This window comes from Procambarus clarkii, chromosome 54 (assembly GCF_040958095.1).
Source record: "Procambarus clarkii isolate CNS0578487 chromosome 54, FALCON_Pclarkii_2.0, whole genome shotgun sequence".
Classification (NCBI taxonomy): domain Eukaryota; kingdom Metazoa; phylum Arthropoda; class Malacostraca; order Decapoda; family Cambaridae; genus Procambarus; species Procambarus clarkii.
In genome coordinates this window covers 17,286,488-17,311,096 of record NC_091203.1, presented here as the reverse complement: position 1 = coordinate 17,311,096, position 24,609 = coordinate 17,286,488, and the positions used below count along the sequence as shown (strand labels likewise).

Sequence of the window (24,609 nt, the reverse complement as noted above, 5' to 3'; positions counted from 1 at the left end):
ACAGTTAAAACAGTATTTTTTATCGCTACGAAAAGTAATATTCATTCACGAATGTGCCCCCACACATTAGACATGGAGCCACAATTAGATGCAGGACACCCAACAAGAAGCTATCGCCGATCATGCCGGGGCCTCCCAGGGGTGCGTCGTGAGTATGTGCCCCACAAACGCCACCTTATGAACCGACAGTCCGTCGAGATCAGGTTCAGTGACGAAAGGGGGAGTGACAATAAAAAAATCCCCTCGCTCTCTACGTTGGGTACTACAGTTCTACGGGTGCAAGAGTAAGCCTCCCCAAGCACCCGGACGTCAAAATAGAAGAAGTCCAAAGGAATAACCAAAACAAACAAAAGGTCGGCAGGAAACGGCAAGCAGATAGGAGAAGAGGGGGGAGAAAAACAAAACAGAAGGAAAAGGAAAAGGTATTCAGCACAATTGGAGAGGACAGCAGCAGGAGTACAAGGCTTCAAAAGGACGAGACCGACCCATGGAGCATCACCCTCCGGCAGCCGCCTACCAAGCCCCTTCACGACATCGAGCTGGATGGGGAGGGGGTACCATGATCAGAGCATTCAGGTATACTCTGAAATCTAAACAGAACTGAAGTTACTGCACCGAATATTTCCTCACTAGTTCAAACAATGCAAAACTAAGAATTTATGAAAATTTTATGGGAACTTACAGTTTATGAAGCCGGTCAATATATTAAAACATTGTTGGGAAGGAGGAAGTATAGGAGTCCTTAAATTGAAGATTATCCAAGTTTAAAAATTAGATTCGATATTAAGCGATAGGGTAGGAAGTTCAACTAACTATTTCTGGCAGTTTCGTCAGAAGTCTATTCATAATAGCAAATATTTGGGATATTTAAATCAAATAGCAATGTTAAAAAGAGTAATCAGCTTCAGCCTTTAATCGTTTGAATTAAATTATTCAAATGGTAGAAAGTTAGTTAATTGTTAATACAAAGCGAGAAAAATTGTTAAAAATTAGTCAAGTCGAATACAATGTGCTTCAGGGTGTTTATATTATACTCTATGATCTGCAAATTTTGCTCAAGTTATGAACGTGCAGTAATATAGTTACGAGAAACTGCCAATTAAAATCTGTTTAATAGACATTAAGATGCCCGTCTTATTAGGTCCTCATTGGAGGTTATAGGTAACCAAAATGAATTTCAGACCTAATCAAATTATTTTCTTATGACTATGGAAAATTTAAGTATATAGGCAGTAGTTTAGTAAAGAATGCAGAATATCTTGGCAGAAATTATAAATATTTAGTCTACTATTGGAGTAGAGACTTTGCATTAAAGTTTAAGGTTACATTTCTTTAACAATTAACTGCGATGCAAACTATTTTAAATCCATAGTTCTACGTTTTGCACAAGTGATTGAATTTTAGGAATTTGTGAAAAGAAAGCATGTTACTAGGGTTAAAGCAAGTTACAAAATAAACATTTGCTAGGCCTAGGCTCTTAACTGCTCAAGAAAGTTACATTTTAAAAGATGCATTACATTTTAAGCACTTTAAATTTTACTATAGATTTGAATCACCAACCAAATACTTATAACAATCTACTATATTACCTTAATAAGTACATTAATAAAATATTACTAACTTAACAGCATAGAATCAGTACCTGTTAAGCAATTAATTCCAAATAGGATTTCTATTTCAGTAAACAATATACTTAAATAATTGGCCAGATGTACAATTGATTTAAAGCTAACCTTTAACAACACTTAAAATATGAGAGAAGGTACCACACAGACAACAGTGGACTGACTGCGGTTGAAGGCGGGCCGGGCACCTCGTTGACTCAACACCAAACACTTTAGGGGAAAGGTAGAAAGTTCCTCACAAAAGCTGCCAAGACCACCATGACAGCGCCATCTATTGACTGAACCGTCAGCTACGCTCCCAGTGGAACAAAATGGTGTGAAGACTCACGGAGACTTTTTTATTTTTATCATGTCCAATAATTCCTTACAATTCTATTTAATAATTATATTAAAATATTATTTTTTGCAGCCTTTTTATCGCTTTACTGATTAATAGCAAAATATTAGTTTTGCTTTGACTATTACCTTAAGTCTTAGAATATTTAATTATGAGTAATAGTAATACCGTAGCCCAAAATGTATACATTGCCATCTTTTTTTTATTAATACATGAGGTACATCTGCATTTGTGCAGCTACCCTAGACTATATGAAGTGGAGTACAGTGTGTCATAAAAGCTAACTACGTGATGCTAAAAAATCCCCATCACACAGGATGGTTAGTCATACCGAGGCATGTGATAGGCAGTCTGCACTGGCAGACTCCGGATGTATTTTGAGGATATCATCAGCACAAGAGTGAATAAGGTAGCAGTGGTAAAAAAGTCCCCATCTTGCAGGATGGTTAGTCATACAGGGTCATATGTTTAGTAGCCTGCACTGGCAAATTTTGGGTGCAATATGAGGATATCCTCAAGAATACGAGAGTGAATAAAGTAATTGCAAAGCTCCAGGTACCTCATACCAACTGGTCTCAAAGGTCTAATAACTGGGCATTCGGTGATGTAGTGTGGGATATCATGTCGCAGTTCCTGCTCACAGAGTTTGCACCTGGAGTGCTCAGGATTGGGAGATCCATCACCTATAGCCACCTGCCACAGGTAACGGTAACCCAACCTGATCCTTGCAACCACTGTATCGCACAGTCTGGTGGATGTTTTGTGCTGCACATAGATATAGGTTTCAGATCTGAACAAATCATAGCTTTTAATACTAGTACTTTCAGGTCGTTGGGAGTCAGTAATTTCTTTCCTATCAGACCTGAGTGTTTGAACCAATACAGTTTTGACAGTAGAGATGGGGATACCTAGATCTAATTCAACTTCATCGTTGTTGCACGCTAATTTGGCTGCAATGTCTGTCTCATTATGATGGGTTATATTTATGTGTGAAGGTATCCATATAAAAGGGATTCGAGACCCTTTACTCTGTGCAGCAATTAGATCATTTATAATTGGTAGTATGAGGTCCTTGCTGTCGATCTTCCAGGAGAAATTTTCGATTGCTTGAAGAGCAGACTTTGAATCACAAAATATTATTCCTCCTCCAATGTTTTTTTAATGTACTGGTAGCTAGTTATGATGCTGCTAGTTCTGCTTGTGTGGAGGTCATCCAGTTGTTTAACCTGACACTGACAGTCTTTGTGCAAATATTATTTCTATAAAACCTACATGCTGCTGCAGTTCGTTCCGAGGCCCCCACTCACATATTGAGAAATAACACCGTGGGCTTAAATTCACATATTCACCACACTAGGTCTACACTCACATTTTGAGAAAGAGCATTGTAGGCCTCAAAGCCTATATTTACAGCCGTATGCCTACTTGTCTGCACTATTACAGTTGACACTCCTCTCCCTCAGATCTGGAAGAAAATCCGTTTGTGGGGGGTACGTTTGTTCCAGATATCACGCCAGTCCTTCACTTCCGTGGTCCTGTTGTGGCTGATCCGGTGTCGGTTGCATCCGAACTGGGTTTATACTTTTCGACTGTTAGCTCCGGTTCTCATTTTCCTCCCTCTTTTCTTGCTCGTAAGCCCCTTCTTGAATCTTGTCCTTAGATTTTCGCACGCATCTCCAACTCTCCTAAAATGACTTTTTTCACTCTCTCGGAGTCACACATGACACCAGTCTGCCTTGGCCCTCTGCGGTTCTACGGCAGCGGGCTCAGATGACATAACTTATGGGATGCTTCGCCATCTTTCTCTATGCACATTTTACTATTTACACAATATTTATAACCGTATATATGAGTCGTCGTCAGTGCCCACGCACTGGCTTGAGGTAGTTCTTCCTGTTTGAAAACCAGGTTCTCTTGTTGAAGCACGACTGATGTCCTCGTGAACTTGGTCTATTCCTACTGCCTTTGCTGCTAAAACCTCTGTTGTTGCTGCTGCCCTTTTTGACCTGGAAAAGGCATATGACACCACCTGGAGATATCATTTTCTGTCCCAACTCCGTCCTGTTCGCCTTCGTGGTAATCTCCCTCTCTTCCTACAAAACTTCCTCTCTAGCCGTTCCTTTAGAGTGAGGCTTAGTACCACTCTCTCTGCATTTTTTTGGCAATACTAAGGTGTACCCCATGGTAGTGTTCTTAGCAGTACTCTTATTCCTGGTAGCACTCAGTGGTCTTCTTGCTTCCCTTCCTTCTGGAGTTTTCTCAGCTCTATGTTGACGATCTTACCCTCTGCTGTCGCGGTGAAGACTCACTTTTCCTACAACGACAATTTCAATTTGTGATTGATGCCGTGTCGTCCTGGGCCATCAATCATGGCTTCAAGTTTTATACAACTAAGACTTGTTCTATGACTTTTACTCAAAAGCAGGTCATTCTTCGCCCCCCATTGTCGCTCTATGGCATTCCTCTTCGGTATAAAGATTCTGCAAAATTTTTGGGATTAATCTTCAACACTCGTTTATCCTAGTCGTCCCATATTTCTTACCTCCGAGTTCAATGCATTAAGGCCATCAATTTACTTAAGGTATTGTTTCATACTTCCTGGGGCGCTGATGGACGCACACTCCTCTTTTTATATTCCTCTCTCGTGCTGTCGAAACTCGATTATGTCTGTTCCACTTACTCGTCTGCCTCTCCTTCCACTCATTGTTGTCTTGATGCTCTGCACCATACTGGGTTACGCCTCAGCTCTGGTACCTTTTGTTCGTCCCTTACCCTAAGTCTTTCGTCCTGGCTCTACAGGATCGTCGTGTTCGCTATTGTCTTCGCTACATTGAGTGGTCCCTACAACACCCTCACTCTCGCTTACGTCGTGCCTTCATCGATAACCCTCCTGTAGGCGCTGTTCACTTTCACTATCTTCCCTTTCTTGCCCAGTTGTCTTGCTTGCCCAACCGAACCTAACTGCAGGATTTCTGCAGGCACAAATAGTAAATACACACACAAAACAAACAAAACACATGTGTTTTTCTGCTGTTAATCAAACCCTTAGTGCGTATACAAGATAAGATCAGTGACTAGGAAAGTATAACTAAGAGCCGCAGAAGCCCAGTTGTGGGAGCGTTCTCTGTGACCTCACAGTCCGGAGATCAAGCCCTGAGTCAGTCATGGTTAGCTCCTTTTTTGTCTCACATTAGTTATTTAAAATTTTATTTTGTTCTTGTTTCTTTTTTCCATACGGATTGAAAATATATATTTTTACGTTTTGCATGCAAGATTCTTTCTCTGTTCCTGTTGCCAATATTTCTTGGACCTTTTCTTCACACTCCCACTAAGTTTACCGACGGTGTAGGCTATTCTGTTGTATTTCTTTAACAGACCTATATGAGGTAAGGTAAGGTAATTATCAAAAGAAGGCACCAAACCGGGAAGGCTATGTAGCACCATCAAAGTGCGAAATAATCAGAGGGCGCTAAATATCACCAAGAATGCCAATACGAGAACAAAAACGCATAAGGCGAACGATATCAAAAGTATTCGATTCACCTAGAAGTCTATCGAGGGACAAGTGACCGCGAGGGACGGTCTGAAAGCAAGACACACGCTCGTCCTGGAAGTCAGGACATTCAACAAGTATATGCACAACTGTAAGAGGGACAACGCAATTCAGGCAATAAGGAGCAGGGCGGCACTCCATTAAGTGACCGTGGGTTAAGCGTGTATGACCAACCCGCAGCCGTGCCAAAGCAGTTTCCCACCGCCTGTTACGGTGGTAGGAGGAAGGCCACGGGGACACACTACGTTTGAGAGTACGCAGCTTGTTACCAACCACAGAGGACCAACAACCCTGCCAACGGGCAAGAATGAAAGAATGAATAACAGGATAAAAGTCGGAATAAGGAATAATTTACGGTAGATGGGACAAGAACGGATAGCTTCCTTAGCGGCAGCATCTGCACGCTCATTGAAAGAAACACCAATATGGCTTGGAACCCAGCAAAACTCTACTGATTTAAATTTACTAGAAATAAGAAACAGCCAATGTTGAATCTCGATGACCACCGGATGGACAGGATTAAAGGACCCTAGAGCCATGAGGGCACTACGAGAATCAACTACAATTACAAAGGAGGAATGAAAATGAGAAAGCAAGAGACGAAGAGCATAGAGAATAGCATAAAGTTCTGCCGTAAAGACGCTAGCCTCTGAAGGGAGGCGACACATATAAGTACGGTCAGGAAAAACAACAGAGTAGCCCACACCGTCCGAAGACTTAGACCCATCAGTGAAGATGGAAATAGAGTGGGAGTGCGAAGAAAAGTGCTCAAGGAAGAGGCTTTTCAGAATAGTAGGAGGGGTAATACAAGTCAAGGACGTACAAAACTTGGGAAGGGGGACTCTCCACGGAGGTAAGGAAGGAACAATACGAGGAGAAACATTAGAAATATGAACAGAAAGAGAATCCTGTAAGCGAGATAACCGGACAGAAAGTGGGAGACAATGAAGAGGAACAGGCACCACAGGAGGAGGAAAAGTCAATGCACGACAGAGGCGAGAGGAAGGATGTTGGAAAGACCGCGCAAGATAGCGAAGACAGTAGCGATCACAGCGGTCCTGAAGCGAGAGAAAGCCAGTGTCAACATACAAACTAAGGGCGAGAGTCGAACGAAAGGCACCAGAGCTGAGACGCAACCCAGTATGGTGCAAAGCATCAAGACGGCGAAGAGTAGAAGGAGAAGCAGAAGAGTATGCAGGGCAGCCATAATCGAGTTTAGACAGGACGAGAGAGGAGTGCAAATAGAGGAACGTGCGACTATCCGCTCCCCAAGAAGTATGGGACAAAACCTTAAGGAGGTTAAGGGCCTTGGAGCATTCAACTCGGAGGTAAGAGATATGGGCTGACCAAGACAAACGAGTGTCAAAGACTAACCCCCAAAAGCTTCGCGGAATCCCTGTACACAATGGGATGACCATAAAGCGACAAAGAGGGACGAAGAACGACATGCTTCCGAGTAAAAGTCATAGCACAAGTCTTAGACGCAGAGAACTGGAAGCCATGATCGGTGGCCCAAGACGACACCGCATCAATCGCAAGTTGAAGCCGCTGTTGAAGGAGAGGGGAATCATCACCCTGACAGCAAAGGGTAAGATCATCAACATAGAGAGCAGAGAAGACGCCAGAAGGAAGAGAGGAAAGAAGACCGTTGAGGGCAACTAGAAAAAGAGTAGTGCTCAGAATACTACCCTGGGGTACACCCTCATACTGCTAAAAAAGGGCAGAGAGAGCAGTACCAAGCCACACACGAAAGGAACGACGAGAGAGGAAGCTCCGGAGGAAGAGAGGGAGGTTCCCACGAAGGCCAAAAGAATGAAGTTGAGACAGAAAACCTTGCGAAAACCAAATCGGGAAGGGGAGAGGTGGTGATAGTGTTCTAAGAACCACATCAAACGAACGTTGACCATACGTTCAAAGAGCTTGCAGACACAACTCGTGAGGGCAATAGGGCGGAAGTCCTTGGGGGATGACCCGAGAGACCCTGGTTTCCGAACAGGGAGGACAACACCATCGAGCCAGTCTTCAGGGACTGACGACGACTCCCAGACCCGATTGTACAGACTCAGTAAATACTGAGACGTGCACGGATGGAGATGGCGAAGCATTTCATAATGAATGCCATCGGAGCCCGCTGCCATAGAACCACAAAGGGCTAGGGCAGATTGAAGTTCAGAGAGAGAGAAGGGATCATTATAGGGAAGGTGAAGATAAGTACAGAAATTAAAAGGACGAGATTCAAGGAGAGGCCTACGAAGAAGGAAGGATTGGGGGAGATGAGAACCAGAACTAACAGAGGAGAAATGGGAACCCAGTTCGGTCGCAACCTGCAACGGGTCCGCCACAAGAGTACCATGAAGGCGAAGGACCGGTGAGACACCGGGAACGAACTTACCCGCAGTCTTGCGGATACGCTTCCAGACTAGTGGAAGAGTAGTTTCGGACGTAACGGTGGAGACATAAGACTCCCAGCAAGCACGTTTAGCTGCACGGATGGTCCTATGGGCCACTGCACTCGCCTTCCGAAACAAAAGAAAAGACTCAACCGTCTGCCGGCGGCGATGTCTCTTCCAGGCTGCACGCTTACAGCGGACAGCCCGAGCACAGTCCATTCTCCACCAGGGAACGCACTTCCGCGTTCCCTGAGAGGAAGAGCGAGGAAGAGAGTGGAGGGCAGCGTCAAAGACAGTGTCATGAAAAAGAAGGAGGTCGCGAGGGAGAGGTAAAACGGAGAGGTCGGAAACAGTAGCACGGAGAGTAAAGAGGCGCCAGTCAGCCTCGGCAAACTGCCACCTAGGGAAGGAGAGAGGAGGGCGAAAGGAGAAAAAAGTGACAAGGATAGGAAAATGGTCACTGCCATGGAGGTCATCAAGGACTCGCCACCCGAAATCTAAGGCAAGGGATGACGAGCACAGAGAAAGATCGAGACAAGAAAGGGAGCGAGTCCGAGAGTCCAAATGAGTGGGCTCACCAGAATTAAGAAGGGAGAGGGAAGAAGAGAGGATGAAAGGTTCAAGGAGGCGACCCCGGGTGTTTGTCAGCACATCACCCCAAAGGGCATGACGACAATTGAAATCACCCAGCAGGAGCACAGGCTCCGGCAAGGAGTCTAGGAGGTATTTAAGATCGGGAAGAGAAAGTGGGACAGTGGGGGGTAGATAAATAGAACAAACCGTGTACCACCTACGCACAAAGATACGGGCGGCAGAACAGTGGAGAGGCGAGGAAAAAAGTAAAGGGACAAAGGGAACATCGGAACGAATCAAGAGAGCAGAAGAATTATGGACGGCGAGAGAAAAGAATAGCCACGGAAGCTACCAGGACGAGAACCAAGCATCGGCTCCTGGAGACAGACACAGAGGGGCGAAAACTGTGAAATGAGAAGTTGGAGGTCAAGGAAATTGGCGTAAAATTCACGGATGTTCCACTGGAGAAACGACATCAGCAAAGAGAGAGAGGAGAGCAACAGAGAGCAAAGAAGAAACAAAGGTGAAGAAGGAACACAGCTCGCTAAAAAAGGACAGAGTCAGGAACAGGGTCAGCGAAGTCAGGGTTAGCGGGCATGGGTAAACTGAGTAAAGAAGGAGGGCAAGAAGCAGGAGGACGGATCAAAGGTGGACGAGCAGGGTCTGGAGGAGAAGGAAGGGGAGGAAGGGGGGCATAAAGAGGGGAGCGCACCTCAGCAAGGGCAGTAACCGAGATGGAACCAGGGGCTAAAGAAACCCCCACAGTAGGAACAGGGGGCACCACCACCGAAGCAGGAGGGAAAGGAATGATAGAATCAGAGAGAGGGGGTGAAGAAGAAAGTGAAGCTTTCTTACCGACAGGGGAGGAGGAAGGACAGGAGCCCGGTTTCCGCTTCTGACTCAAAGATACAGGCGTCCCAGCAGCAACGTACTGGGCAACAGACTCCAGTGTCTTGATAGGAGAAGAAGATCGAGAGCGAGCAACACAACCATCAGGAGAGCGATGGACGTCGGCCCGCAAAGTCAGGCGGCATGGAGAGCCAGGAGACGGAGGAGAAGGACGGGAAGGAGGACTAGGAGAGGAAATAGAAGACACAGGAGACATAACAGACTGGGTAGAAAGAAGGGGAGCCCTAGACATAGAACCAGGAGGGGGACCCTTGGGAACAGAACGGAGGGAAACAGGGGAGGTGGTGGTGGGTGTGTCCGGGTCTAAGGCTCGGAAACGGTTGTGAGACTGAGGAAGGCGGGAAGGACGAGGTGAGGAAGAGCACCACGCGAGCATAGGAGACACCGGCGAAAGAGGGGAGACGATGAACTTGGCGCCGAGCCTCAGGAAAAGACAAACGGTCTCGGTGCTTCAAGCTGAGGACAGCCGCCTCAAGTTTGTAGCGAATACATGCACGGGAGAAAGTAGGGTGGGCCTCACCGCAATTGAGGCAGTGGGCCTGGGAAGAAGTGCGCTCTAACTTAGAGTGACCCTCACTTCCACACAGGGGACAGAGAGAGACAGGACTAGAGCATTTGAGGGTACCATGCCCACACCTCCAGCACTTACCGCAGAGCCTCGGAGAGGGAATATATTCCTGAACGGAGCATCTGACACCAGCAAGAATGACAGAGGGCGGAAGGGACCCACCATGAAAGGTAACTTTCACAACCCTAAGGGGCAGACGGCGATGACCACGAGGGGGACGAGTAAATGTATCCACCTGGAGTACAGAATGACCCTGAGCCTCAAGGATATGCTTGATATCCTCGTGGCAGTCCTTGAGATCCCTAACACCGGTCGCAACATGGTGCGGGAGGAGAACAGTGCCAACACTGGTATACAATCGGCCGTTCTTCGAGACCCGAACAGGGGTCTCGCCAAGGCAGGATATGGCGGCCAAGTGGGTGGCTGCATCCTGAGAAGGAGCAGCAACGACACGGGAACCAAGACGAGTGGGGTTGAAGGTGATAGAGGCATCCACGGAATCGACAAGATGCCTATGAAGGGAAAAATCATCAGGAGGAGTTGAATCCAAAGGTAGGAGGTCAAAGTATTTAGTCCACGTATCAGGACCAAACAAAACATGGAACGAAGTAGGATGGGAAGGGAGCATACGAGAGCGGCCATGGCGGGGACGGCGATGAGAACCCTTAGAGAGAGACGGGTCGAAAGGTGCAGTAGTCACAAAGGATGGAGCCGTGCAAGGGGATGAGACAGTCACCACAGCAGGCTTGGGGCTCGACCCAACCAGAGAGGAGGGAGGGGAGCAGGGAGGAAGAGTCCGGTCTGTGCCTAAACCGGGTCCCGTAGCGGGGGCTACAGATCCCGGTCTTCCAGGACGGTCCGACTCAGGGGCCTGGTCGCCCACCCCATGAGCCTGGGTAATAGAAGGCAAGTCGTTATCCATACAGCAAACCAAACAAAAGAGATGGGACCTGGAACCAAGGGATACCACCTACCAGGGCAGCCAGGGAGGCCGAGCGCGGGCCAGTGCAGGAAGGGTGTGTCGTCCCCAGCGGTGCTCCCCCTTTTCAACACGAGAGTCCTACTAATTCGTTCATTCTCCCACACTGGTGCTAAGACCCCAGTCCCCCTATCGCCCCAGCCTGGACACCCAACCATCCACTCAGGGCGGCCTCTCACAGGCGACCACTCCAGCGGGTGGTCCGATGGCTCACAAGGCCCCTACATGGTGCCCTTCAGCACGTACACCACCCAAAGAGGGGGCAGGAGAGGGGGCACAGGCAACCCACACTGGTCCCAGGGAGGTGTACGTGAGCCCCTCACCACGACAAGGAGGCACCACGGAGGGGACCTATATGAGACTACTGGAGACTAGTATTTTCACGGCAGAACTTTATGCAGTTTTGTATGATCACGGTCGTCGTAGGTGACTATCACAGTTCCTTCAAGGCTCTGGAGTAATTTAATCCTATCGATCTTGTGGAAGTCGAAATTCAACATTCGTTGTTTCTCCTCTCCAGCAGATTTAAGACAGTCGAGTTTGCAGTAGATCCCTGATTGACAGGCGAGACACCTGTAATCGCGCCAGATCTGATATAATAGGTGTTGTTATCAGATGTGTTAGGAACATGCTTAGTGAAAACGTAAGTGGGCTTATCAGTACTTAATCGCTAATTAAATGCGATTATCAGTGATGGGCATCTGTGTTTGTGTGGTGTAACCCTAATTGTGCTTACTTGGGGGGTCAAGCTTCAGTTCTTGGGCCCCGCCTCTCAGTGGATAAGTGTGCTTATCAGTACTTAATCGCTACTTAAATGAGATTATCAGTGATAGGCATCTGTGTTTGAGTGGTGTAACACTAATTGTGCTTACTTGGGGTCGAACTTCAGTTCTTGGGCCCGCCTCTCAGTGGAAGTGTGTGCGCGTATGCACGTAAGCGTGTGAGTGTAAGCTCACCTAGTTGTACTCACCTAGGTGTTTGAGGGGTGTAACCCTAATTGAGCTTACATGTGGGTTGAGCTTCAGTTCCTGGGCCTCACCTGTGTTTAAACATGTTTTGAACGTGTTTAAACATGTTTTGAACGTGTGTGTGTATTTACTATTTGTTAACCCTAATTGAGCTTATGTGGATCCAAACATGTTTAAATGTGTACTCACCTATTTGTACTCACTTATTTGTGCTTGCGGAGGGTTGAGCTCTGGCTCTTTGGGCCCCTCCTTTCAACTGTCAATCAACTGGAGCTTATGTGTGTGTTTACTATTTGTATTTGTTATTACATTTGTGTCTGTGCGTGGGTTGAGCTTTGGGTCTTTGGTCCCACCTCTAAACAGCTGGAAAGTAATTTGTGTGGTGTTATCAGAATCTTATTTGTCTCTGGGAGTTACATGGTTTCTTTCTCTCTTATTGGAGTTTATCGTTGTTTGACATCAGTTTTCAGGTATCATTAGTGAATGGAAAGTATTTGTGTGGCTTTATCAGTATAAGAATCTTATGTCTCTGGAAGCTGCCCAAGACTGAATCAAAGTCTACTTCTTTAACTGTGAGTGTGTGTGTGTGTGTGTGTGTGTATTTACTATTTGTATTGAGTGACTGTTTAACTTCCAATAAACGTAAATAGGGCAGGAAATAAAAAATTAAAATAGCTTCATATATAATATCACAAATATCCAGTATAAAAGCAACTTTCAAATGAAAAATACACAATTATCACAGCTCTTCTGCATGAGATTTATTATTTAGGGAAAATTTTATTGAAAAAATTGTCGCATTTCTTCCAAAGATCTGTAGTAAGTTCTTGTACTGCTGCTAGTTCATCATCATCACTGCTCTCTTCAGTTTCACTAGAAACCACCAGATCACTCTCATCTTCATCTTCTCTATCGTTTGTTGTATTTTGTTGTAAAGGTATGTCTGGGTGAGAGTAGGCTAAACTCTTATATTGATTGATGTAATACCTTTTATCATCAAACTCACTTAAACCACATTTAGTGTTTGATGTAGTGACCATTTGCCCATTAATATTTCTTATTTAAGAATATTGAAATGTATGAGGTGGGTCATTAGTGGTTAAAACATCTCTAAAGTGTTGGTGAGTTATGGTTTTTTGAATAGCGCGGGGTATGCCTTTGGCTGCAATAGAATATGTAGTGTCATCTTTTAAGATGCTTTACATCTTGGGTCGAAGAGCAACAACTTCGACGATGCAATGCTCTCCAACCTCGGATTTCAACAGACCTAATGCCCCCTTACAGGAATTATCAAACGAGGGATGATTCTTAGGAAAGTTGCTGATGTCAAGCCAACTACGTAGTGGTTCCTGGGCCATTTCCCGATATGTCCTCCACATGTTTCATATGGATTATGAAACTGTCTGTGTCACTCTAAAGCAAGTCCACGTTAGAATTGTAGGAATGTTTCAATATCTTGTGCCAAAAGTGGTATAAACTATATTTAGCTAGCTCTAATATCTGAAATCCCACGTAATTGGGATAATTAATTTTAATAAAAGGTTTAGCGCTAGTTGTAAGTAACTTATTCTCTGACAAATATACGACACGCTTAAAGAGTGGACTTCTCACCTCACACAAGAAAGACCTTGGGTTGGTCACTAGTTTGGTGGATGTAGCATATTTAGAAGCACCAGTTGCATAGGTGAAGAAAGGGACTGTATTCCTGACTAGAGCTTCTGCCACCACAAGAATTACATTAGATGGGTGGGGTGAGACTATCAAGCGTTACAGTAACTAAGTCAATTCGCTAACAAAGTCAACTTAGTTAACCTATGCAAGTCTCCTGACAAGCACAATTTTTGTCAAACTCCAACACCATGGAGTAGGGTAACACCCTTCTGTACTTGCAATCTTACCTCAGACAGGCAGCACTATGTTCGAACGATGCTACTTCTCCCACTTTGCTAATTGACATTAACCTGTGGAACGCTAACGTACTTGGTCCATTCATTTGCATCAAAGACCTAAATGCCATTTAACATTCGAAGGCTATTCAATATGCCGATGCAACCTATTTTCTCCCATACTAATCTAGGTAATTTTTAAAACACGGTTAGTACCGATATATTTAATGTATCTGTGGTCGATTGCTAACAAGTAATTATCAAAAGGCACCAAACCAGGAAGCAACTGCTTACAAACTAAGCTATCGATCACATTGTCACCAATACGTCATTTTGTCTGGTACAATAATCAAATTAACTTAACAATACCCAAAATGCTCTTAGGTACTGAATAATGTCATAGGCCTAGTGCTCAGGGTAACAGTCGTATCTAGCCTCCTTTGTAATTCAGAGCGGCACTTGTGCTGAATTTTCCGCCAAAGTTGTATACAATAGCTTTAAATATCGAGTGTGTCTGTTCACGATTAGGGAAGTAAAAAAAAAAACAAAAGTCCGGGAATCAATGATGAGCGGTTGGGGGGCGTCCCTGCCGCTCCATTACCTCTATGGAGGTCTAAAACTTCTCCATGCTGCTAGGAGTCCTACACCTGGCAGTGCACTACTTTGATTCCAGTTCAGATTCCCAGCAGTGGGAGACACTGAATTTATAAGACGTATGAAATCTGTAATCATACAAGACTTTAATTATTAAAGTAATTATTAAAGACACCAAGCCGGGAAAGCTATGCAACACCCCCCCGAGCTGAAGCCATTCTCTGTGCCCAAGTAAGTAATAATAAAAGAGAAAGCACCAAACCGGGAAGGCTATGTAGAACCATCAAATGTGCGGAATAATCAGAGGGCGCTAAATATCACCCAGGATGCCAATACGAGAAGAGAAACGCACAAGGCGAACGATATTAAAAGTATCCGATTCATCAAGAATTTTATTGAAGAACAAGTGACCGCGAGGGGCGGTCGGAAAGCAAGACTCACGTTCGTCCTGGAAATCGGGACATTCAACAAGGATATGCAGGACTGTAAGATGGACAACGCAATTTGGACAATAAGGAGCTGGGCGGCACTCAATTAAATGACCGAGAGTTAAGCGAGTATCACCAGGACGCAACCACGCTGGAGCCATTTCCCACCGCCGGTTACGGGGGCAGGAGGAAGTCCATGGGGGGGGGACAATGCTTAAGAGTACGCAGTTTGTTACCAACAACAGAAGACCAACAACCATGCCAACGGGCAAGGATGGTGGAATGAATAACTGGATAAAAGTCGGAAGAAGGAATACCTTTACGGGAAACGGGACAAGAGCGGATAGCCTCTCTAGCGGCAGTATTCGCACGTTCATTTAAAGAAATGTCAACATGACTGGGAACCCAGCAAAACTTCACGGATTTTAATTAAATTTATTAGAGATAAGAAACGGCCAATGTTGAATCTCGACGACAACGGGATGGACAGGATTACAGGATCCAAGAGCCATGAAGACACTACGAAAGTCAACGACAATCACAAAGGAGGATTGACAACGAGAAAGCAGGAGACAGAGCATGGAGAACACAATAAAGCTACGCTATGAAGATGCTAGTCTCCGAAGGGAGGCAACACATAATTGCGGTCAGGAAAAACAACAGAGTAGCCCACACCGTCCGTGGACTTGGACCCATCGGTGAGATGGAAACGGAGCGGGAATGTGAAGAAAAGTGCTCAAGAAAAAGACATTTCTGAACCGTAAGAGGAGTAAAACCATTAGTAATTCGGGTCAAGGATTTACAAAACTTCGGAAGGGGGGACCCTGCACGGGGCCAAGGAAGGAATAATACGAGGAGAAATATGAAAAAGACGAATGTAAAGAGACCTGTAAGCGAGACAGCCGGACAGAATGAGAGAGGTGGTGAAGAGGAACAGGAACTACAGGAGGGGTAAAAGTCAAAGCACGACAGAGGCGAGAGGAAGGATGTTGCAAGGACCGCGCCAGATAGCGAAGACAGTACGATCACGGTGGTCCTGGAGAGATAGGAAACTAGTGTCAACATACAAGCTGAAAGTGTGAGACGAACGAAAGGCACCAGAGCTGAGGCACAACCTAGCAAGGTGCAAAGTACCAAGACAACGAAGAATAGGAGAAGTGGACGAGTAAGCAGGGCAACCATAGAGTTTAGACAGGAGGAGTGAGGAATGTAGAGAGGGGCGTACACCTATCTGCCCCCCCCACCCCCCAAGAAATATGGGACAACCTTAAGGAGGGAAAGGGCTTTAGAGCATTCAGGGAGAAGGTAAGAGATATTGGCTGACCAAGACAAACGAGTGTCAAAGATTAACCCCAGAAGCTTAGCGGAACCCTTGTACACAAGGGGATGTCCATAAAGAGAGGGACGAAGAATGACACGCTTCTGAGTAAAAGTCATAGCACAAATCTTAGACGCAGAGAACTTTAAGCCATGATCGGTGGCCCAAGTCACTGCATCAATCGCAAGTTGAAGCCGCCGTTGAAGGAGAGGCGAATCATCACCCCGACAGCAATGGGTAAGATCGTCTATATAGAGAGTGGAGAAGACGCCAAAAGGAAGGGAGGACAGAAGACCACAGAACACTACCTTGGGGCACACCCTCACATTGCCGGAAATGGGCATAGAGAGTGGTACCAAGCCTCACTCGAAAGGAATGACGAGAGAGGAAACTATGGAGGAAGAGTAAGTAATTATCAATAGAAGGCACCAAACCGGGAAGGGTATGTAGCACCATTAAATGTGCGGGATAATCAAGGGCGCTAAATATCACCAAGGATGCCGATACGAGAACAAAACACATAAGGCGAACGATATCAACAGTATCCGAGTCACAAAGAATTCTATCGAGGGACAAGCAACAGCGGGGGACGGTCGGAAACCAAGACACATGCTCGTCCTGGAAGTCAGGACATTCAACAAGAATATGCATGACTGTAAGAGGGACAATGCAATTTGGACAATAAGGAGCAGGGCGGTGCTCCAGTACGTGACCGCAAGTTAAAGGGGTATGGCCAATACGTACCCTAGCCAGCGCCGTTTCCCACGGCCGGTTATGATTGCAGGAGGAAGGCCACTGGGACACACGACTCTTAAGAGTACGCAGTTTGTTACCAATAACAGAATACCAACAACTCTTCCAGCAGACAAGGATGGAGGTATGAATAACTGGGTAAAAGTCGGAATATGGAATACCTTTACAGGAGATGGGACAAGTGCGGATGGCGTTCTTAGCGGCAGCATCCACACGCTCATTTAAAGAGACACCAACATTGCTGGGAACCCAGCAAAATGCAAACGACTTAAATGTACTGGAGATAAGAAATAGCCAATGTAGATTCTCTATGACCACCGGGTGGACCAGATTATAGGACCCTAAAGCCATGAGGGCACTATGAGAGTTAACTACCACTACGAAGGAAGATTGACACCGGGAAAGCAGGAGACGAAGAGTATAGAGAAAGGCATAAAATTCTGCTGTGAAGATGCTAGCCTCCGGAGGTAGGCGACACATACATGTGTGGTCAGGAAAAACAACAGAGTAGCCCACACCGTCAGCAGATTTAAACCCATCGTGAAGATGGGAACGGAGTGAGAGTGACAAGAAAAGTGCTCAAGGAAGAGGCGTTTCAGAACTGTAGGAGGGGTAAAAGCTTTAGTGATGCGGGTCAGAGAAGTACAAGATTTGGGAAGAGGAACCCTCCACTGGGGCAAGGATGGAACAATATGAGAAGAAACATTAGTAATACGAACTAAAAGAGAATCTTGTAAGCAAGACAAACGGACAGAAAGAGGAAGGTAGTGAAAAGGAACTGGAACAGGAAGGGTAAAAGTCAAAACACGATAGAGGCGAGAGTGAGGATGCTGTAGGGATCGAGCAAGATAGCGAAGACTGTAGCGATCACAACGGTCCTGGAGAGACAAAGCCAGTGTCAGCGTATAAGCTGAGGGCGGGAGTTGAACGAAAAGCAATAGAGTCGAGTCGCAACCCAGTATGGTGCAAAGGATCATGACGGCGAAGAGTAGAATGAGAAGCAGAAGAGTATGCAGGGCAACCATAATTGAGTTTAGGCAGGACGAGAGAGGAATGCAAATAGAGGAGCGTGCATCTATCAGCTTCCCAAGAAGTCTGGGACAAAAACTTAAGTAGGTTAAGAGTCTTAGAGTATTCAACACAGAGACTATGGAGGAAGAGGGGGAGATTCCCACGAAGGCTAAAAGAATAAAGGGGAGGATAGAATATCATACTGCCAGGTAGTGTCTTAAGCCTTTTCCAGGTCAAAAAGCATGGCAACAACGGAAGTCTTCGCAGCAAAAACAGTACGAATATAGACCAAGTTCACCAAGACATTTGTTGTGCTCTCTGTGCCCAAGTAATTATCAAAAGAAGGCACGAAACCGGGAAGGCTACGTAGCACCATCAAATGTGCGGAATAATCAGATGGTGCTAAATATCACCAATGATGCCAATACGCGGACAAACGTACTAGGCAAACGACATCAAAAGTAAGTAATTATCAAAAGAAGGCACCAAACTGGGAAGGCTATGTAGCACCATCAAAGTGCGGAATAATCGGAGGGCGCTAAATATCACCAAGGATGTCAATACAGGAACAAGTAAGTAAGTAAGTAATTATCAAAAGAAGGCACCAAACCGGGAAGGCTATGTAGCACCATCAAAGTGCGGAATAATCAGAGGGCGCTAAATATCACCAAGGATGCCAATACGAGAACAAAAACGCATGTGGCGAACGATATCAAAAGTATCCGAGTCACCAAGAATTCTACTGAGGGACAGGTGACCGCGAGGGGCGGTCGGAAAGCAAGACATATGCTCGTCCTGGAAGTCAAGACATTCAAGAAGGACATGCACGACAGTAAGAGGGACAATGCAATTAGGACAATAAGGAGCAGCGCAGCGCTTCATCAAGTGACAATGGGTTAAGCGAGTATGGCCAATATGCAACCTCGCCAGAGCCGTTTCCCATCGCCGGTTACTGTGGTAGGAGGACAGCCACTTTCTCCTACCAGCGTAGGAGACCTTGGTCTTTTTTGTTTTGGTACGGCCGCGAGTCTTTTTTTCCTTATAGGAGGAAAGGAGGTAAACACAACATTTAAGAGTATGTAGTTTGTTACCAGTAACAGACGACCAAGAAGCCTGCCAATGGGTAAGGATGGAGGAATGGATAACCGGGTAAAAGTTGAATATGGAATACCTTTATGAGAGATGAGACGAGCGGACAGCTTCCTTGGCGGCAGCATCCGCACGCTCATTTAAAGACACACCAATATGGCTGGGAACCCAACAAAACTCAACCGACTTAAATTTACTCTGAACTAGAAACAGCCAATACTGGATCTCGACAACTACTGGATGAACCGGATTAAAGGCCCCGAGAGCCACGAGGGCACTACGAGAGTCAACAAAAAAAACAAAGTAAGACTGACAACGAGAAAGCAGGAGACGAAGAGCATAGAGAATAGCATAAAGCTCCGCTGTGAAGATGCTAGTCTCCGGAGGTAAGCGACACATATAAGTGTGATAAGGAAAAACAACTGAGTAGCCAACACCGTCCGTAGACTTAGACTCATCGGTGAAAACAGAAACGGAGCGAGAGTGAGAAGAAAAGTGCTCAAGGAAAAGGCGTTTTAGAACTGTAGGAGGGGTAAAAGCTTTAGTGATGCGGGTCAAGGAAGTACAAAACTGCGGAAGGGAGGACTCTCCACGGGGGCAAAGAAGGATCAACACGAAGAGAAAAATTAGAAATACGAACGGAAAGAGAATCCTGTAAGCGAGATAACCGTACAGAAAGAGGGAAGTGGTAAAGAGGAACAGGAACCGCAGAAGGGGTAAAAGTTAAAGCACGACAGAGGCGAAGGAACGATGTTGTAAGGACAGCGCAAGATAGCAAAGACAGTAGCGATCACGGCGGTCCTGGACAGACAGGAAGCCAGTGTCAACATACAAGCTAAGGACGGGAGTCAAACGAAAGGCACCAGAACTGAGGCGCAACCCAGTATGGTGCAAAGCATCAAGACGGCGAAGAGTAGAAGGAGAAGCAAACGAGTAAGCAGGGCAACCATATTCGAGCTTAGACAGGACGAGAGAGGAATGTAAAGCAAGGAGAGTGCGGCTATCCACCCACCAAGATGTATGGGACAAGACCCGAAGGAGGGTAAGGGCCTTAGAGCACTCAACACAGAGGTAAGAGATATGGGGAGACCAAGACAAACGAGTGTCAAGGAATAACCCCAAAAGCTTCGCGGAATCTTTGTACTCAAGGGGATGACCATAAAGTGACAAAGAGGGACGAAGTACAACCCGTTTCCGAGTAAAAGTCATGGCACAAGTCTTAGTAGTAGCGAACTTGAAGCCATGCTCGGTGGCCCAAGACGACACGGCATCAATTGCAAGTTGAAGCCGGCGCTGAAGGAGAGGCGAATCATCGCCTTGACAGCAAAGGGTAAGATCATCTACATGGAGAGCGGAGAAGATGCCTGAAGGAAGAGAGGAAAGAAGACCATTGAGGGCAACCAGAAAAAGAGTAGTGCTCAGAACGCTACCCTGGGGCACACCTTCGTATTGCTGAAAAGAGGCAGAGAGAGCGGTACCAAGGCGCACCCGAAAGGAACGACGAGAGAGTAAGCTGCGGAGAAAGAGAGGGAGATGACCACGAAGGACAAAAGAATGAAGCTGGAATAGAATATGATACCGCCAAGTGGTGTCGTAAGCCTTTTCCAGGTCAAAAAGGACGGCAACATCGGAGGTCTTCTCCGCAAAAGCAGTACGAATATAGACCTCTAAGTTCACCAGGACATCTGTCGTGCTGCGGCGCTTGCGGAAACCACATTGAGAAGGGGAGAGGAGGTGATGGTGTTCCAGGAACCACATCAGACGAACGTTACCCATACGTTCAAAGAGTTTGCAGACACAACTTGTGAGGGCAATAGGGCGAAAGTCCTTAGGGGAAGTACCCAAAGACCCTAGTTTGCGAACAGGGAGGACAACGGCATCGAGCCAGTCCTCAGGGACTGACGACGACTCCCAGATCCGATTGTACAGACTCAGTAAATACTGAGACGTGCACGGAGGAGATGGCGAAGCATCTCATAATGAATACCATCGGGGCCCGCCGCCGTAGAACCGCAGAGGGGAAGGGCAGAACGAACTTCAGAGAGAGAGAAGGGATCATTGTAGGGAAGCTGAAGACGAGTGCAGAAATCTAAAGGACGAGACTCAAGGACAGGTTTACGAAGAAGGAAAGATTGGGAAGGTGAAGACCAGAGCTAACATAAGAAAAGTGGGAACCCAGTACGGAAGCGACCTGCAACAGGTCCGCAACAAGTGTATCATGGAGGTGAAGGACTGGTGAAACATCGGGAACGAACTTACCCGCTATCTTGCAGATACGTTTCCAGATCTAGGGCAGAGGAGTTTCGGACGTAATTGTTGAGACATAAGATGCCCAACATTCACGTTTAGCCATACGGATGGCCCTACGGGCCACCGCACTCACTTTCTGAAAGAAAAGAAAAGAATCGGTCGTCCGCCTACGGCGGTGCCTCTTCCAGGCTGCACGCTTACAGCGGACAGCCCGAGCACAGTCCGCATTCCACCAGGGAACGCACTTCCGTGGACCCCGAGAGGAAGAGCGAGGAATAGAGCGGAGGGCAGCGTTGAAGACAGTGTCATGAAAAAGGAGGGGAGCGCGAGAGAGAGGCAGAAGGGAGAGGTCAGAGAGTAGCACTGAGGGTAAATAGGGTCCAGTCCGCCTTAGCAAACTGCCACCTAGGGAAAGAGAGGGAAGGGCGAAAAGAGAAAAAGGAAACAAGGATTGGGAAATGATCACTTCCATGGAATTGAATTTGAATTGTTGCCGCCGAAGGCGGCTAGTTTATTGTGCACCCCATACTCATCCTGTGAGCGGTAGCGCAAAAGCATTACAGAGGGCACAAAAGGTCTTTATCAGACCTCATCTTAGATTATTACATAAACAATTTCTTCAATCCTTCACACCATATAGATACAATGTCAGCTAGTTACAGAGAAAGTGCTATTACAAGAGCTACATATTTACAGTAAGTCATCATACATTAATGGTAGGTCTTGTCGTTAATACATAATAGTTTGGCCAATGGGGATATTACAGAGTCATAGGGGAGCTTCTGTTTATTATTAGTCCTCACAATACACTACTTGTTTCTGAATCTCATATGTCGTTCATCTACTGGAAGCAAAATGTGGGTACAGTTCAAGGATTTCAGGTAATTTATCCATGGTAATAAGATAGGTTGCCATATCATACAGAGTGAGCCCAGACTCATCTCTAAAAGGCTCAATTTTACAACAATCCAATATATAGTGTTCGAGTGTGTGTCCCTGCCTATGTCCACACACTTTACACTTTACTTCATCTAGATCCCTATACAAGCCGAACTGCCAGAGATACTTGTAGCCAAGTCTTATACGAGCTGTGACATCTGTTAGTCTACTGACTTTGTTACTTGCCCCATACACATGTTTTACTTCACACATTGCATTGTGATGAACAATGGACCTACTAGTTCCAGTTTGCACTGTTCTACTTTCTTTAAATCCATCTAGGAGTTCTCGTCTAATGACACTTTTAAGGGACCTATTTGATAACTCAAGATTCCATTCAATACTGTCTTTATTCACTGCAGCCTTAGCAAGGGCGTCAACTTTGTCATGTTCCTGCATGCCAATGTGAGAAGGAATCCACAACATTTTATATTTACCCTCTTGCTAAGTATTCTTACATATCTACGTCTAGCTTCCAAGACAAGCACGTTATTACTTGATTGCAAACTGTTTATTGCTCGTAGTGAGGATAGGGAGTCAGAAATAATTAAGCTGTCTTCTTCAGTGTTGTCAATAATTTCGAGTGCTACCAGTATCGCTACCAACTCGGCTTGCATTGTGGACGCTCAGTACTAATTCGGATATTTCTTTGAATTATTCTGCATCGGGCTGATGAGCAATAACAGCACTTCCTGCCGTCCCTGTAGCTGTATTGAGTGATCCGTCAGTGTATATGGTCTGTGCAATGTTGTTTTCAGCTTGTGTATTGTGAATGTGTTCTATGGTGCTTAATTTAGCAGCAAGCTGAGCATGAGGGTTGCTTGTGATTAGTTTCTTGTGGGGTATGCAGGGGTCAGGATGTCAAAAGGTACTATCTGCCAGGGTGGAAGGAAGTGCTGTACTCTTTCATCTGTATATACTTCGTGCAGTCCCATCATTTTAATATGAGTGGCAGTTCTTTGAATCCATTTAGACTCGCTAGTTCCATTTCGTATGTGTTCTAACAGTGCAACTGACACAATGTTGTTTTGTTATCACGCAGCAGCTTTAGTCCCATCATAAGATTAATTTCAAATATTCTATCTCGAATGCTAAGTATATTTAATTCTTTCCGCATGTTGAGAACTTTGGTAGTTATAGGACAGCCAAGTATAATTCTGAGTGCTTCATTTTGCATTTTTTCCAGTCTATCAATACTTTTGTCATTCTGCAGGACCAAAGCTGGTGCATGATAGTCTATCAGAGACCTTATATACGCTAAATACATCATTCTTGCTATTCTAATATTAACACCATATTTCGGGCTGTACCCCACTACAGTTCTGAGAGCCTTGAGTCTGTCTCTACATTGTTGATGTAACTTATTGACTGCAGTTGAGGTACAAGGGACAGAAACTCCAAGGTATTTGAAAGAAGAGACATAGTCTATTGGTATGTTGTCTATCTTAAGTTTTCGTGGTCCACTTTTGCGGTTGCCAATTTGTCTGTTAACTACCTTAGTTTTAGCAGCGTTGATTACAAGACCAAGGCTCTCACAAGCTGTATGTATACAATTTAAGACTGTTTGCATTTCGCGGTGGGTTTAGTATGCACAAGGATGTCATCTGCATAGCTGATAGTGATGTTTGCCGCACTTCCATGGAGGTCATCAAGAACCTGCCACGTGAAATCTAAGTAAAGAGAAGAAGAGCAGAGAGAAAGATCAAGACAAGAAAGGGTGCGAGTCCGAGAGTCCAAATGAGTGGGCTCACCAGAATTCAGAAGAGACAGGGAAGAAGAGAGGAGAAACGGCTCAAGAAGGCGACCCCGGGTATTCGTCAGAACGTCACCCCAAAGAGAATGACGATAATTGAAGTCACCCAGCAGGAGCACAGGCTCCGGCAAGGAGTCTAGGAGGGGTTTCAAATCAGGAAGAGAAAGCGGGACACTCGGGGGGAGATAAATGGAAAAAACTGTGTACCATTTACCCCACAAAGATACGAGCAGCAGAACAATGGAGAGGCGAAGGAAAAAGTAAAGGAACAAAGGGAACATCAGCCCGAATCAAGAGAGCAGAAGAATTAGAAGCCCCAGCAACGGCTGGGGGGGGGGGGAGAGAAAGGAATAGCCACGAAAAACGACCAGGACGAGCACCAAGCATCGGCTCCTGGAGACAGACACAAAGGGGCAAAAACCGCGAAATCAGAAGTTGGGAGTTCGAGGAAATTGGCGTAATAACCTCGAACGTTCCATTGAAGAATAGACATCGACGAGAAGAGAAAGGACAAAAACAGAGAACAAAGGAAGAAACAAAGGCGAAAGAGCAACAGAGCACGTTAAAGAATATTAGTGTCGGGATCAGGGTCAGCAAAGTCAGGGTTAGGGGGCATGGGTAAACTGAGCAAAGACGGAGGGAAGGAGGCGGGAGAACAGACCAGAGGTGGGCGGGCGGGGTCCGGA

At 45.8% G+C, this 24,609-nt stretch overlaps 1 protein-coding gene across 5 annotated transcripts in view; it reads right to left on the bottom strand.

The window, feature by feature from the left end:
• The window catches only part of LOC123771385 (uncharacterized), a 37,308-nt gene that overhangs the window by 11,019 nt on the left and 1,680 nt on the right, over positions 1-24,609 (bottom strand). The window contains exon 1 of one of the 5 annotated variants that reach the window (XM_069305147.1): positions 1,734-1,811. The exons of 1 other annotated variant lie outside the window; for it this stretch is intronic. The gene's annotated coding sequence lies outside the window, so the exon portion shown is untranslated. Of the gene's footprint in view, positions 1-1,642; positions 1,812-24,609 lie in introns of those variants that run through there. 3 more of the 5 variants (XM_069305149.1, XM_069305148.1, XM_069305150.1) reach the window with 3 other exon arrangements.